The sequence below is a fragment of the Acanthopagrus latus genome, chromosome 18, assembly GCF_904848185.1.
Source record: "Acanthopagrus latus isolate v.2019 chromosome 18, fAcaLat1.1, whole genome shotgun sequence".
Classification (NCBI taxonomy): Eukaryota; Metazoa; Chordata; class Actinopteri; order Spariformes; family Sparidae; genus Acanthopagrus; species Acanthopagrus latus.
The window spans coordinates 28,762,979-28,779,295 of NC_051056.1; the positions used below are offsets into that span (position 1 = coordinate 28,762,979).

Here is a 16,317-nt window from a genome sequence, read left to right on the forward strand (position 1 = left end):
TCACCTGCGTGTGTTGCACCAAAGGGGAAAACAAATAACATATCTGATTGTTTAGTTTGAAGGACTTGTTGTCAGAGAGTCTCAATGTTGGTAGCCTGTCTGGATTCTTGTTCAGGTACAGGTGTAGGGTGCAGTGTCAGGGCCTCATGGCCACATGGCCCTCTAACTGAGGGTTTTCAGAGCAGCACTTCTGAGAAGCAACAAGCAAGCAAGCTAACTTGACAATGTTTTTACTGATTTGTGCAGGACAGTCGCACATTTCTGTGGATTTCCATGTTACATTCCCCGCCTTCTTTTTTATCAGTGCAGCCTGGTAGGGTTGGAGCACAGGTTGTTAATATTAGCCTATACAGCACCGCTAGTGGCCAGCTAAAGAAGAAGAGTTCCTTTTTATTCAACTTGACTGGGGAATAGCATTGTGATGACAAAACTACAATGTCAAGAGGGATCACCACAGCTGAGGGAGGCATATTGGAAATATTGAATCAGGAATCCGGGAAAAAAACATTGCAAAGGGGCACTGAGACAGCAGTATCAGGACATCTGATGGTCGTCGTCTGCTGGAAAACATCCAAACATTGTCCAATGTCTGAGTTCAAAAATACAAGACCTTGTTTAATTTAATCTTGTTTTTCCTTCTCCAGAGTCTTTGGTAGAAGTCCAAATACAACTGTGCACCCAAATTAGCCTGATTACAACAAACACTGAAATAAAGACCTTCTCTGGAATGTCCAACAGTGCGCTGACATGCACCACTTTCTCACGCCACGAGCCGAATAACTCAAGGTGAGATCGATAGGCGAGGCCCTTTCTACATGAGGCAAGTCTCCTGCAAACTACCCTAAAGAGCCATTATTTACTGCTTGCTCACGCTGCGACAAATGAACTCAGCATGGGCCCATTAATGTGTAATTAGAGAAAAGAACGAGACAAATATTTAACAACACAAGTGTTTCTGCTCATTAGATCGGCTTCAATGGGGGATTATTAATGGCTTCCAGGTTTAAGTTGTGGTGATGAGCTCAGGTTTCAGGAGAGTTTGAGTGTGATTTAAAAGTGCTACACTGTTGAAAAGTGTTAGATTGATTCTATTACCTTCTATTAGTATTTCTATAATATCAGATACAAATATCAAAATTAGGTCCGTTACAGCTTCTCCAATGTGACAATTTCCTGTCACATCACATTAATCAGTAGATTAATCTCTACTCGAGATGATCATTAGATGCATCTCTGGTGGTATATTCACAAATTCACTCACTTTTTCACTTGTTTTTTTCTCCATTTAAAATTAAAAATTAATCCTGCAGTAATTAAATTTTGGACACCTTACAGCAGAGACAAGTCGTGAGCTCCGACACTGACACATAATTACCTTTAGAGTTGATAATGCCAACTTGTTAGCAAAGAGTTGCATATTTACACATCTAACAGATACAGAGCAGCATTAGCATCTATTTGAAGTCTTCTCCTGGCTGTGTGAGTATATAATATTAACCAGCGTTCACAGTTCTATTAGTTATGCTTTTGGAAACCAGCCCCTGAGTAAAACCTCTGGCTGTTTAGTTGCTAAATGCTCCACTTTGTTCACCAGATAGTCTTTAACTTATTCTGCCTGCCGTTTGGTGCTGGGCAGGTAGTGTGCTGCCAGTCGTCGGAGCTTTTAGGATGAAAAACGATGCTGTTGAGAGCTGCACAACTGAACCAAAACAGCAAAATTGCTGGCTGTAAAATCAAACCGAAGACCAGAAAGCTACTTTGTAGGGGGAATGATATACCAAAAACACGGTGCATCCAGTGAGAGTCCGACATATCAAACTATACAGTCCAACATTTCATGTCTGTAAATACAGACAGAAAAGCTCATTTTCACACTGACACACTGTTCGATGTGAAATAGGAAAAACTTTGTTTCACAGGGACTACATTAAAGGAGATGATATCTGGCACGCTTCAGGACTTAACAGAGGTGGTGCTGTTAGAAATGTTTGACTTAGGCACAGACTGCAGGGACCGGCTGCAGTGGGAAAACTACTTGCTCAGGTTGGTCTGATTAAAATTAATGCAGTAGTCTGGTTAGTTTGGCAGTAGTGAAGCTTTCCCAGGTCCTGTAATGGTTAATTCATGCGCTGGTTGTGTTTTTTTTTCTTCTTCCTTTACTCCATTCCACAGTATTTTTGGGGTATGTTCGTTCACACCTGAGGAGGATTCCTTCCTGTCCATCCAGTTCTCAGTGGCAGTTGATCATGCTCCGCAACATCCCCCATAATCCCTTGCTCTGCTTCCATTTGATGTAATCTTTTCCCGGGGATTAACACGGGTGCCCCGAGGGCTGGTGATAAGCACGTCTTCTTAGAACAGCCCAGTCAATGAAAACTAGAATCAGGATACTTAAAAGTTTCACTTACACACACACACACACACACACACACACACACACACACACACACACACACACACACACACACACACACACACACACACAGCACAAAGCACAAAACAAAGTGTATCGAGGAAACTGACCACCAGATAGCGTTAATGATTTATTAAGAGTAGCATGGTTATCTTTCTGACGGCCAGGTTGACCGGGAGATGAAAGAACTCCACTAGCTATTTGTTGCCGTCGAGTTTGAAGACAGGCGATGTTGATGTAGTGCTGAGTCCTGACATGACGACGGGCGTCACAGCTGGTGTGATATCACGAGATGCTCTCTAGTCTTTTTTTGACAGACTTCTAAAAACCTGCCCTTGTTATGATTATTATGAACATGAGCTTCTATTGTGAAAGAAGCAGCTGCAAGATACTGAACACATGTATTTGTGCATCACTACCCCCACAAAATGACTCTATGATCATAATTTAATGCATTTAGTCCAGTTGAATCGTATAAGCCTAGAAAAGCAACACGCTTCACCTCTTTGATGATCACCTGGAAGTCAGGTGGAGTCAGGTTCTGCCAAGATGACACTTTGAGCTTTGTTCTGGCTCTTTGGGTGACATCATGTTTTCACAATCGATGCCTCCAACACAGACAGCAGCCAGAAGCAGCTCTCCCATGAATGACACCAAAAACAACTGTGTCATCACAGTTTTTTTATTAGATAATTATTTTAGTCAAATATTTAGCTGCCAGCATGGTGGAGAGCCTTGCAAGATAAATGCGCCAAATGGAAAATATTCCCACATTTCTGCTTGGTGGGTGGCAATTTTGTACCCTGATATACCAATGGCAGAAATCAAATGAGATAAATTTGTAACTGCTGTTCAATAAAAGATATAGTTGATGGGATTTTGGCAGTTTTGGGCATTAAATTAAATTAGTAAAAGTAAAACTGAATTTTTCTCAAAAGCAGTTGTATCTGTCAGCGGTATAACAGACAGCCCGGAGGCTCCTGACTGGTGTGTGTACAGCAGTATTTGGATAGAACAATATTCAGTCAATTACTCGATGTGGGGTTTTGCCGAGTTCCCGGTGGGTTTTTTGCATTTGCCAGCTTGTCCTGAAAAAGTACTTATTTCAGAAGCTGACTGTACCATGGCATTTAGGTACTGGAATAATATTTGGCTTACAGCCTTTTTTCCTCCATAAATGTGGATTAAGCTTGTAAGCCTCAGACAAAAAATACCGTTGCTGGGTTTAGAAGTTTATCTATGTACGCATATAAATGGTAAAACCCCAGAAAGAAGAAAGCTAAAACACATATTTGCACAGGTGAGATGAATTAATAGAGAGAGGCTTTAAAGACAGCTCAAAGACATGAGTAGATTCTTTTTAAACACAAAAACAACCAAACTGACAAGAGGAGGTAAAAATGACATTACAAAAGCTAAACGCAGAAATGACAAATGAGCAAAGGAAAGTGAAAGATAAAACTTTGAGGCAGGCTGTTGAATCATACGGAAAAATGACTCTTTTATTCTCAGACAAAGCAAACTGCTTAAAAAAAAAAACAAGCCGTATGTTCAATGCCAGTCAGATTTTATTCAGTGTGTCAGTGCCAGGTGAAAATTAACTTTCAGATATACAACACTTACAGCCAGCCACTTGTACGCTCCTGTCACACAACAACAGAATCAGCAGCAGAGCGGTGAAGATAAGCTTAACGAGCAAAGAAAACAAAACCGTATTAATACAGCAACCTCATGTTTTCCCAATTATATCTGACACCTTGGTCTTCAGTCAATACCCAGAGATCAATACTTGGACCATGCTGATGAAACCAACATTTTAAGATGATGCCAGGCATAAATCATTTATGTCATGGCTGAGTTATTGACCTCAAGATGGGAAAAACAAACACACTGGTTCACAAGCACGTAAACAACGCGGCCTTTGGTGACTAAGATCTTGGTGTATTTAAAGCTGCCATTACTCTAACATGATGTGCGACCAACATTCATAGAACTGACTCTCATTCTCATTCTTGCCACTTATGCGCAGGAAAACACGATCATTTGCATCTCTCCGGGGGACATCCCTGCTGGGCTTTGTGTGGGTTACATTGCTCGTGTCGGTCTGATTACTAAAAAAATCCTCATTGCACTTCTAATCATTCAGCAGATAAGGGTGGGCTGTTCTGTGGGAAGAAAAAAAATAATAATGAGGGACACACAAAAAAAAGTTAATGAGGTTTTTCCTGTACTACACCTCTAGAGGCAGGGGTCGGCTTAGCAGCAATGTCATTAGGCAGGAATTAAACTGGGACTGTTGTTTTGCTGTGCTATCAATTTACATGCTTTAATTGCATAACCAAACTGTTCCTCCAAAACAAGGCGAGCTATAGATGCAGCAGCGTGAGTGTGACCAGCTCTGTTTTGTATCAGCGAACACAAGCTTTCTTGCCGTTTCTCTTCCATTGCACCACTTGCTTCCCCACGCACACAAAGAAACCCTGCTGTCTTGTTTTGTTGTGCATTTGTTGCAAACTTTTAAACTGGAGCAGACACGAACTCAGTCCCAAGAGAGGCAATACATTAGCGAACACCCTTTAGCAAGCCGGGGACTATGTCCTAATAGTATTTTAAAGCAGCTGCACTCGGCAATCCATCATGCAGATAGCAATCTCAGTCTGTCCCCTCATACTGCAATAGACTTACCATCATCACACACACACAGGCACTGGCATATACATTTATGCACCGAGTAATTCAGGACTGCTTTGAAATACACCATGACGCAACAAAATAATATAAAATGTGTTCAATCTCGATTTGATTATAAGTAACATTAAACTTTATCAGTGAGTTTTATCAGCCCGCTACGAAATTGGGTAGAAAGCGGTGGCTTGCAGACCAGGTAGACAGAATGGACTCTGCACAAGATAACGTCTTTCAAAAGAAAGCTGTTCTCTCTTCTTTCACACACTACTCATGTCCCCAAAACTGAAAGTAGGATAAGGCAGGCTCCTGCTACATCTCTGCCATGTGTGCTACGAGGTTAGGATATTTTTGGTGGGCTGGAACTCATTTGAATTCTGCCCACTGAATAAAAGCGAGTATATTTACACGTCAGACCAATAACACAGAGAGGAACAAAAACTGATAGAGACAGAGATAGGAAAACAGAGAGGTGAAATTCACCACAATGCAAGCTTGACTTATCTTAGAATAGAGCTGACTATATTTACACATGATACAATCTATAAACTGGAAACTGAAAATACTGTTATTGTTCAGTTTGATAAAATAAAGGTGTCACAATTCAATTTCACCCCAAAAAATGTATCAAAATTCCACTTTGGATACAAAAACACAATGAGGACAGTCCGTTACAGCCCCTTCTGACATACCCCCTCTGTGTAACATTCAACAGGCTGTTCCAAACTGACTTACGAAATAAGTTACTGCTATTACATTCTTAACTAGAATGGCATATACCTCCACCCGGGTCATCTTTACTTCAGCCAAGCTTACAGTATCAAACCAGATAGCCCTGCATCACTCTAAATTTTAAACCAGATAACTGCTTACAGGTAATTTAAGCTAAATCAATTAAACAGTATGCAGATATAACTATATAAAACTACAATGTCAAAAAATGCCCCATGTCACAATAAAAGCTAGATAATGCGAGCAATATTACAGAAGGTGAGAAAAACCTCCTGTATCCATCCCTTGATCCAGATCAGAGAAATCTGTTCCACGAAACGTAGATGGTAGATGTCCATTCTCAATTTAAGTCTTACGTATTTTGTGTAATCCTGCTGACCAACCAACCAACCAACTAAATTATCCAAATTATCTAAATTGCCTGAGCCTGGTGCATAAAAACAATATGTCAGTTATATCACACTTGATACCAGGTAGTCTAGCTTTTTAAGCGACGGGCATCGCAAATTAGCTAAGGATATAAATGCTGCGGTGTCTGGCATCAGTTGATGCTACATACATGTCCGTCTATAAATACACATCAAATAAATATTTGGCAGAAAACCAGCGATCTATTGATCTTTACAAATCAAGACTCGATAGTCTAACAATGCATGACTGCCAGTGTCCCAGTAGCTCAGCTGGTCAAGTGTGCAACACATATGCAGAGACTTTGTCCTCGCTGCAGCAGCATAAGGTTCCAGTCTGACCTGTGGCCATTTGCTGCACGTCATCCCCTCCCACTCATCCCAACCTTAGAATCAAATTGTGGCTCTGAATTGTCGTTACATCCCTAAATTTACTGCCGACTGTACTGAATGTGACTGTATGAACAGAGGAGAAGTGTGTCAGGAAGAACAAGCACAGACACACAGACAGGATACAAATCTGAGAGACGATACGTCAAAATGAAAAATAGTACAATTTCTTTTCATCTGAATTTCTTTTTTTCTTGGTTGTGTGGGAGACTAACAATGTTTTTTCTCTCCATCTCCTCCTTTGATCTACTGTCCTGATGAAGGCATCCTTTATTCTCACACCGCTGCCTTGACTGAGTGATGTTCAAAAGCATGTTAATATTTTCATTTGCCTGATTGCATTGTGAAGAAACTCTTTCAACTCTGGGGAACAGAACGCAGGGGGAACAGTCTGGGAGAGTTTTACACATCCCTCCTCAGCCCACACACCTCAGCCCTTCATCGCTGCTACCGCACCAAACCTTTGTAATTGAACCTGAGATATCAGGATGGGCGGCGCTGATGCCAGGTGCATACTAAAAATAGTGCTCTCTCATTGGACCCTCTCTTAGGGATGCCATTTTGTCATGCATTATGCATATATGCAAATATGGGACAAGGAAATGGATTACTTGAAAGGGCACCTGTGGTTCCTAGCTCAAAGATATACGCAACAGGGGAAATGAAGCAAACCAAGCTATCATTTAGCCGACACGCAGCTGTACGGAGAAGTGGAGAAACACTCTCTCAGACAGTTCTGCAATTCAAAAGTGGGTGATGACTGATAAGTAGGGATGAAATCACAAGCAGACTTGAGGGTAAATGCAGCTATATGGAGGGCACTCTCATCTTTTTCTCTGGGCTTGTGTACAAGACCATTAGCTTAATTACCTCTGAAATATAAATGAAAGTTGGAGCACAATATAGGACAGCACAGCATCAATCCTCACCTCCTTAATCACTTACATAACAACGACTTGATAAACAGCATCTGTATAAGTGAAATATGGGAAAAGAAAGCAGGAACAACTTATAGCCACCGACCAGATTTCATATCGTGGGCTACAATTTCATGAACAATAGCTTAAAAACATTCAAGTTTTACAGTCTCATCAAGGAGGTATGAACTGTGCGGGGATGCTGGTTTGGGTAAGTTATTTTACCTTCACAAATTCCCATTTGAATTATTATTCTTAATGACAGCCTCAATGCCCTGGAATAATTTAACATCACTGCAGGGTTATGTTTAATTTCTTTCAGTTTAGTTTAATGCTACATTGCCCATGATGCCTAGCCACTGTTGTTTTGGAGAATAAACCCATCAAATGCAAGAAAAATCCTACAGTATCTTCGAGATCTTGCATCTGGCAGCCAGTTTGGATTGGGTTCGAACAATCAATGTAAGCTTCTGAGACAGGCTAACATTGATATTAGCTTCTCAGACAGGCTAACATCAATGTAATCTTCTCAGACAGGCTGTCATCAACATTAGCTTCTCCAACATGCTAACATCAATGTTAGTGGTGCTGTTATGGCAGTTCATTTTGAATTATGGAAAGGGTCCATGGTGGACAGCTTAGATGGACTCATCCTAAGACAAGGAAGGATTATATCTAAATGCAGTCAGGAAACATGTTTCTGTGATAGCAAATATCCAAAATTTAATTCAATTTAAGTTATCCTTGACTGAGATATGATTTCAGACTTAGGAAGTTAAACCTCCCTCCCTGAACTCTGGACAGTCCCCTGAAACTTTTCAGTACTCTCTACTGGACTTTCTCAGCAAAACCACATGGTTGTTCTGTTAGTCCAGCTTCTGGTGATCACTCAATAGATCCAGTTAACGGCATGGTAGTATACTGCGTTTCTTAAGAACACACCAACAATGACTAACAGCTTCACTTCACCTGTTCATGGAGGTTTTCTGAAGTTATTTCAAATCAAAATCCTCTAAAATACCATCCAACCAGATGCCATGATGATATTCATCACAGACTAATCAAATAGTGTTTACAACAAACTTAATTTCTCCAGCAGGCACTCACAAATCTAATTGGTCTTTTACTTCACAGGGTTAGTTCTGTGTGCCAAGGCTACATTACATAAACAGTTCTGAATAAAGCAATGCACATATATTTCTGCTATAACTTCACCTCAATCCCAAAGCAGCAAAAATAAATACCCATCCCATCCAGCATTTCTGCGACAGCTTCACTCTGAATCCCAATTCTTTAAATATCTCCATTTCCTGTCAGCTACTCATGTATAACTTCAACATACACAGCCGCTCACTGCTCTCATCATGTGCTGTAGGTGCAGCCACTGCATTTGCATTCTTGTCTGACAACATGCTGAGTGATTAAATGTGAATATATGTAAATCTAAATATGTTCTATAGGTTAGGATTTAAGATTTATGTACTGCTTAATGTATATTTCATGTCTCGCTTTACACCTTTCACTACATATGAAGTTATTCTATGCCTATGATGAACACATATACAAAGATTTCACAGGATAAATTCTAATATTTCAAACACCTCCTACACCTTCATCCTGTAACGAAGCAATTTTAGTACAGCATCAAGACGTTTCTAGCTTTACAAGAGCCCCAGGGAGATGAATGAGGGTTTGGCCTCCTGCTGTGAAGTAATCCCTCTCCTCTCTGATGAGGATTCATTCTATACAAAGCAAACTTTAGCACACTTTGTTTTGTCCTTTCATGTAGGCACAACACAGCCACACACAGCGCCCTATAGATTGTTGAAAGCAGCAGGATACACTGTTAGCTCTCAACAAAGGTGACAGCTCTCAGTCATCCTCTCACTGCAGGTGAAATTGGGGTCTCAGTCTTGACTCTGGCAGGGACCCTTGTGACAGGGGCTCAGATTTTCAAAGCCTGAATGGCAGCTACATGTGTGAAGCACAGGAACAGGGAAGCAAGAAGTCAAGGGGCCAGGGTAATATCCTTAGTCTCATGTGTGTGTCTGTGTGCCTGCCTGTGCAGATATGTAAAACTTCATGCACTGATGGCGTGAATAAAAACTGATTCTATTCTCTCGGAAGAAACAGTGCAATTCTCCTCCGTGTCTCCCTCCCATCTGCTGCATCTTTGTGCACAGGATCTGTAAGCTATATACTGTACGGCTGCTGGCTGGGAAAGACGTGTTTAGCCCGTAAGCTTCTGTCTCATTGGTACAAGTTATAGAAGATGATTTCCCCAGCGTCTCCTGCATATGTGATGCAGAGTGCACCCACACGGTACAGTAAGTTTTGTTTGTATGTAACACAATGAACATCAATTAGTTGCTCTGGGGTTCCTTTAGTCCTGCTGTAAACTCTGCTCAGCACCACGCTGTCTTTTAGTTGTGCAAACAGAAAGTACTGTAATGTAGATTAAAGCCTGACCAATCATGGACACTTATGGCTGATTTCACTGTCAGGATTTGATGATTTACTAAGGACTTTTGATACAAGTGAAGAAAAAAACATATCCGTACTGCCTGGTAGACAAAGCTATATAATGGGGAGACCCATGTCCAACATATATTCTGATACTGCTGATTGAAAAGTTCACCGAAAAAATGTAAATCTGGTCATCACCTATTCTCCCTCATGCCGATGGACGTGAAATTTGGAAGCTTCACAACAAAACAGCATTGCAGCATGCTCCTAAATAACTGCGGTAGATAGAACAAAGCAACCGAAAAAATCTACGATTTGTCTGCTTTTAGCTTGTGGTTGAGTTCACGGACCCGCTTCAGACTGGTGGTGTGCTAATGCTTTTGGCTTAGCAGTTTTGTTTGTAATCAGCACCTACATAAATGGTGAATTGTATTTTTCGGCAGTGGTGTTGCACTCAGAAACTGTGGGGGGCGCCAAACTGCAAAAGAATCCAATCTGTCTTATGTCATTTTACACATTTTGTTTATATAAAAGTGCCAAAATTGAAATCCTTCAAGCATCTCATATTTGCATATCTGCTGGTTTTTCTAATTTTCTGTGATGGATGACTGAATATCTCTCTTTTTGCACTGGACAAAACAAGATTTCTCGAATATTTCTTGACACTTTATGGACGGACAAACTAGTGATTAATAATTTGAGAAAATAAACAGCAAAGTATCTAGGTGTGGATATACTCATTATCAGCAGCCCTAACGTAATTGTGGATTGATGTTTGTGTATGCCTTTAAACAGGTGTCACTGTGATGTCTTTAAAGTTGTGTGTTTGTGCATGTCCGTGCTTTTGTCTATGTGTATGTCTCCGTATGCTCCTGATCTCCAGCCAGCTGTGGCCATTAGCCGGAGGCTGAGCCTGTTCAGACGTGCAGGTCAGAGTTCTGATCTAATCTGGAGGATCTGTGTCTGATGAGGTCTCCACTGTAAACAGAGTGGCCAGCCGGAGCCAGTAGCAGAAATCATGGAGCCAGTGGGCACTGAGGATGGAGGAGGCAGGCAGACATTAGCACAAGGGTAATTGCTGTCCCCACAGCAGCCCACAGAATGACATCTAATATTGCTGGGGAGGGTAGCTAACCATTACCTGGTGCAGAATAAGAGCTTTTTCTGATGGCCACTGAAGTCCAATTGGGCTCGAAATCGGTTCATCATACACCCCGGACGACCAATTTAGCATCATATGCTGTTGTGTCTGGGAAAGGTACGGCAACTACATTATTGATTGTCCTTGAGATTTTTCATAAAATGATGTTTTTCCATAGACTTTGAACTGACAGACGGGGTGTTCAAGTGAACAGAGTGACTGCTGCATTTATGGATATGGTGCACTGCAGAGGCACACAAGCCTGATAATTGGGGGCCTTTGGCGACTTAATCTAACCCTAGGCTCCGTCAACTGTGCAGCATCGGAATTCGCAGGGAATAATGTGCTCTATATGCAAAAATGTGATCTCAATTGTGCTTTGTGTTTGTTTGCAGCCAGTTTCATCATTCTGGAGCTATTCATTCAGACATATTGAACATGCTTTGATCACTCTTTGAAGAAAAAAGACTTTGTCTTCAGTAAAATGTAATGTTTAAAAGCCTTTAAGTGTCACAGCTCTTGCTTGCTTGACTAAAAGCTTTGTATGTAGAAAACATGTGCCATAAACATCTTCCGACAGGGAATGCACAGGATTATCTCTCAGTGGAAAACAAATGCTGCAAAGGTAAGGGAGGGAAATCAGTAAAGACATACTGGAATTCTACATTACATCATAGCTACTATTTGCAGAAGACATCCGGCTGTCTCTTCTTCATTGTTTAGGACCTCTCATGTCCCTGAAGTTAGTCCAACTTTAGCTTATTCTGTTGTCAGCAGGTAGTTAAGTTTACATTTTTCCCTTGTCTATATAACTCTGATTGCTCCTCTTGCAGGCCTAATTGCTGAAATTCATTTCTGAACCCAGTAGCTCCCTTACTGCTTGCCAAAAAGCTTGAAAACAGGCTAGAACCCATCTGTCTCATAGCTTCCAGATCAGCTCTACAGCTGGTCTTCAGGCTCTGGTTGATGGGCAGATGTGGGATTACATTCATTAAATTTAACCTGGCCTAAAATTTGGCAATGTAAGTTTAGAGAGGTCAAAAGTTTACTCATGCTGGACAATTTAAACGCTGCCTGCAGCTGGGGGTCATGAAATGTTAAAGGATTTGATTGCTTCCCCGGTGTGCACAGTTTCCCACTTCCTATGCATACATTTAGTCTTGGTTTGAACCCAATTCTCAGGCCTCTGAAAGATACTGCAGTTGCTGTAACAACCACAGCATGTGTCTCCTTGTGTGCTCCACCTGAAGAAATAGTCCCTCCAGCTGCCTTTGTGAACAAAAACATGGAGCTTCCCTCAAAAATTTAAAAATTTACAACCCAGTTCCTCTCATCAGTGCAGCAGTCGGTCGTAGATTCAACTCAGCAACCAGTCGCGCCTCAGCGGCAGAGTTCCTTTATCTTGTACCGGCCTGGGCTACAGTTCAACCACTGTCTCAAAAACAACAGAGCAGAGTTTCAACACAGGAGTGCAAGTCAGCGAGTGCTTTGCTGTTAACACTGCAGTAACTCTCAAAGGCTGGAGGTCATTTCTGGCCAATTGCTGCAGTATCCTCTCTGATGCAGCTCCAGGCTTCCTTCTCTACATAGAAATCATTTGTTCGACATAAGCTTGGGAAACACAAGCTAAGGAAAAGATTAAAGGCTTGTTATGAAGGTGACTGTTTATTCATTATTTCAATCCAGTTTAAGTTCAGTCATCGTTCTGATTGGTATCAGCTTCATCACGTTTCAGCACAAATTTCAATAGGTGAGGCTAAAAATACAGATAGAAGTGCAAAAATGATTGAATTTAGCTCCGAGGGCTAAAAGAACTCATGACTATTTCTAAGTATCTGTAGTACAGCTATAGGATTTTGCAAGGTCTCAATGTACAGTTTCAAAATGATTTTTGAGAAAATCTATGACATGACCTGGGAGAAGAGCTGGCATAGAACGATCAATTTGTCTTTGACTTCTATGGTTAAGAACTTCAATGATCAGCCAAAAATATACTATAGTCAATTTAGCAATTGAAGGGATGGGATGATAATTTATTAATTTGCAGATCATGATTAAAAAACTAATAACAAGTGGAATTTTCATTATCAATTACTATAATCTTGACTATCCTCACATGAATTACTTGAAAAAGCTGATGTACACTGCTATATTGGTTTACTTCTTCATTTTGAATTCCCTAAGCCCGTCACCATGGCTGGGTTGCACATGGTATCCTCTACTAAAAAAGTTAAATCAGATGTGTGTAAATACTACAGATTCCAAACTAAGAAAAATGACAGGAAGATGAGTTCAATCAGTAATCAATTGATTGTGTCAGTCGTTCTTCAAACAAATCTTTAAAATGTGCTGATTAATTGCAGGTAAGAACTGAACGATTGTCATGACATTATTGTGGCTCTGAGTACATTGGCATAACTCAAAGATAATTTTCTGTCAGCTTATAGAAGGAGGCTCCAGCAGTATGCTTACAAATGAACCAATCAGTCAGTCATTCAGTCAGTCATGAGCCAGCTGGACCAGGCAGCAACCAGGCAGCAACCCAGCGCTGGAGGGGAATTGGAGGCGAGGAAGACAGTGTAAGATTATCAAAGAGAGCAGAGGGTTGTGTGTCTAAAGGCTTAGCAGAGGCACACGAAACACCAACAAGAAGTAAGGGGGTGGGGTGCGTTGGGGGTCACTCGGGTGGCAGAATGAGTGGGAGAAAGACAGAAAGACGGACAGAGACAGAGAGAATCGTGGATAAAGGGATGTGGTTCTGAAATGATTGAGAATGAAACCACCTCTGCTGACAATCGCATGGGAATTGTGTGTCTGTGTGAATAGGTGTACGTGAGAGTGGAAGTGAGGGAGACAGTGTGTGTGTGTGTGTGTGTGTGTGTGTGTGTGTGTGTGAGTGAGTGAGAGAGAGAGAGGGTGCGTGTCATTGCATGTGTATCAGCACAGCGAGGCGCCCACATGGGAAGTTTCTCCCGAGGGCTGTTGTTTGTTTCCTATCTGTCAAACCCTATACAGGAAATATTCAAAACATATTCAGACAGACACCTAGTTGGTGAACTTTGGAGGTCACACAATCTTCGGGGGAAAACAATGTTTACTGTGCCAAAGATTTATGCTAAGTAGCTTATTATTTATAGAAGTCTGTGTATGTCCGGTGTTTTCATTTGATTGTACTCTGCTTTTGTCATGATTATAGAGGCAACAAGGCAGAAACAGACATTCAGGAAAATAATAAATGACAGGTCTGATCTGCAGCCAATAATCTATCCGTCCATCTAACTATCTGTTCATGTGGTCCGGGCAACAGATACCAACAGCTCTGAATTAGCACCATCCTCTCCTCTACAGTTTCTGTTTTGGAGATCTCGGCTGACGTGTACAGCGTACAAATCGGACTTTGGGTTCATATCATTTTATTAACTCATACACAGTCTGAGTGAGAATTGGGCTCACTTTATTTGTTATGTACAATGAATAAGCAGTGGTTCCTGTCCTGCAGACATACTGACAACAAACTTACTGGTTTAACCAACCACTGACAATTAATACACAGCAGTATAATATACTGACACATGTCTGTTAGCACTAGGTTTCCAGTAAAATCAGGTGTTGCGAGATGAACGCTGACGACAATCTTGATAGAAATCTTTTTGATCGTTTATCAAGCAAAAGTGCAAAACATTTACTGATTCAAATGTTCCACTAGTTTGAGAATGTGTAACATCTCTTGTTTGATACTGTGCATCTGATTTATTTGGGTGTTAACCATTTCTTGAGCCCTATTTGTACAGGACTAGTATAACAGGTGGACCTCATTACCGCCCATATCTCTATTTCATGCAGCGCATTCACATGGAGTGGACGAGGTCTGTGTTTTACTCCTATTACCTGACATTATCTCCTGGTTAACCTTCAATATAGCCGATCTCACAGCAGTTTGATACTTGGTCAGTTGTCTAACACAACACTGATGTTTAAGAAGAAATTCAACCCCAGATCACTGACAGGCCAATTAACAAGGAACTAACATTATCATATGAGCTTTTGTGGCAAAATTTGTCGGCCATTTGCAGTGGAATTTTTACTTCACAAATCAAGGACATGGAAACTCAAGCAATTATTACAAATTACTTCAGTTCACCTGGTAATACTAGTCCCCTGGGAAACAGGGATTTAGTATAAGATCAGGATGTGTGCAGTCAGTCCACTTGACAATTAAGGTTAGAGTTAAAGTAAATATTTCAATCATATATAGACATGATTAGCACTGAAACATCATGTCTTCCTAGTCAAATGTTGCTTTACAAAAAACAAAAAAAAAACAGCAACAGGGTTAACTGTTGCATCTTAGGTGTTCTGCAACATTTTGGGGGTAAATAATAAACCTTACAGATTATATTGTGCTACATTTTGACTGTTTTCAGAGTATTTCCTCACCTTTTACACTGGTCAACTAGTCCAAGTAAAACATTTTCACAGATACATTTCTCCCTCTAGTTTTACAAAGTGGTGAGTAGCAACTATTAACAACAAAGGACAAAAGCATGAGTTTGTTCATTCATTTAGTCTATAATTAAGACATGAAAGCAGCCAGTCAGCCATCATTTTCCTGAGAGATTTTGTGCCTGGTGGCAGAATAAAATAGCATAGTACACAAACTAAACACCAATGATGTCTTTATTCTATAGCTATTACATTGTGCAATCAACATTTACTTCAAAATGATACTTTGAAGGAAAACTTGTCTTTTGCCAGATCAAACTTCCAATTAAATAAATAGCAAATTAGTCGTTAGTAACCTCCTGAGTCAAAACGAGCAATTTGACGACATCATAATGGATTTGGGTATTTTTAATGATTACCAGTCAGCTTTTTATTAGCAATCAACTTCTGGTGGAATATTATGTATTAGAGTATGAAGCTCAGCGTACGTTCAATCAGGAATCTTTTTATGAATCTCTCTCTGCTCTCTCCATTCACACGGTGTTTCTTCATGTACTCTCCCTCCATTTAACCAACCAGATTCTGCCTCAAACACAATCAACTGATCACGTCTCTGCTGTCAAACTTAAAACTGCTCTCCTGTCAGCTGTCACTACAGGCATTCATGCAACCCTCCTCCACCCCATCCACCTCCAGCTCTTCATTCATTTGCTAGGTTCCACT

General features: G+C 40.8%; 1 protein-coding gene across 17 annotated transcripts in view; it reads right to left on the reverse strand.

Annotated features, from left to right (window-relative positions):
* LOC119007089 (mucin-1-like) overlaps positions 1–16,317 on the reverse strand; it is a 97,967-nt gene that overhangs the window by 54,995 nt on the left and 26,655 nt on the right. Inside the window, exons 2-3 of one of the 17 annotated variants that reach the window (XR_005071016.1) lie at positions 11,152–11,259; positions 9,329–11,044 (exon numbers count right to left, since the gene is read on the reverse strand). The exons of the other annotated variants lie outside the window; for them this stretch is intronic. The gene's annotated coding sequence lies outside the window, so the exon portion shown is untranslated. Of the gene's footprint in view, positions 1–9,328; positions 11,045–11,151; positions 11,260–16,317 lie in introns of those variants that run through there. 17 annotated transcript variants of the gene reach the window in all.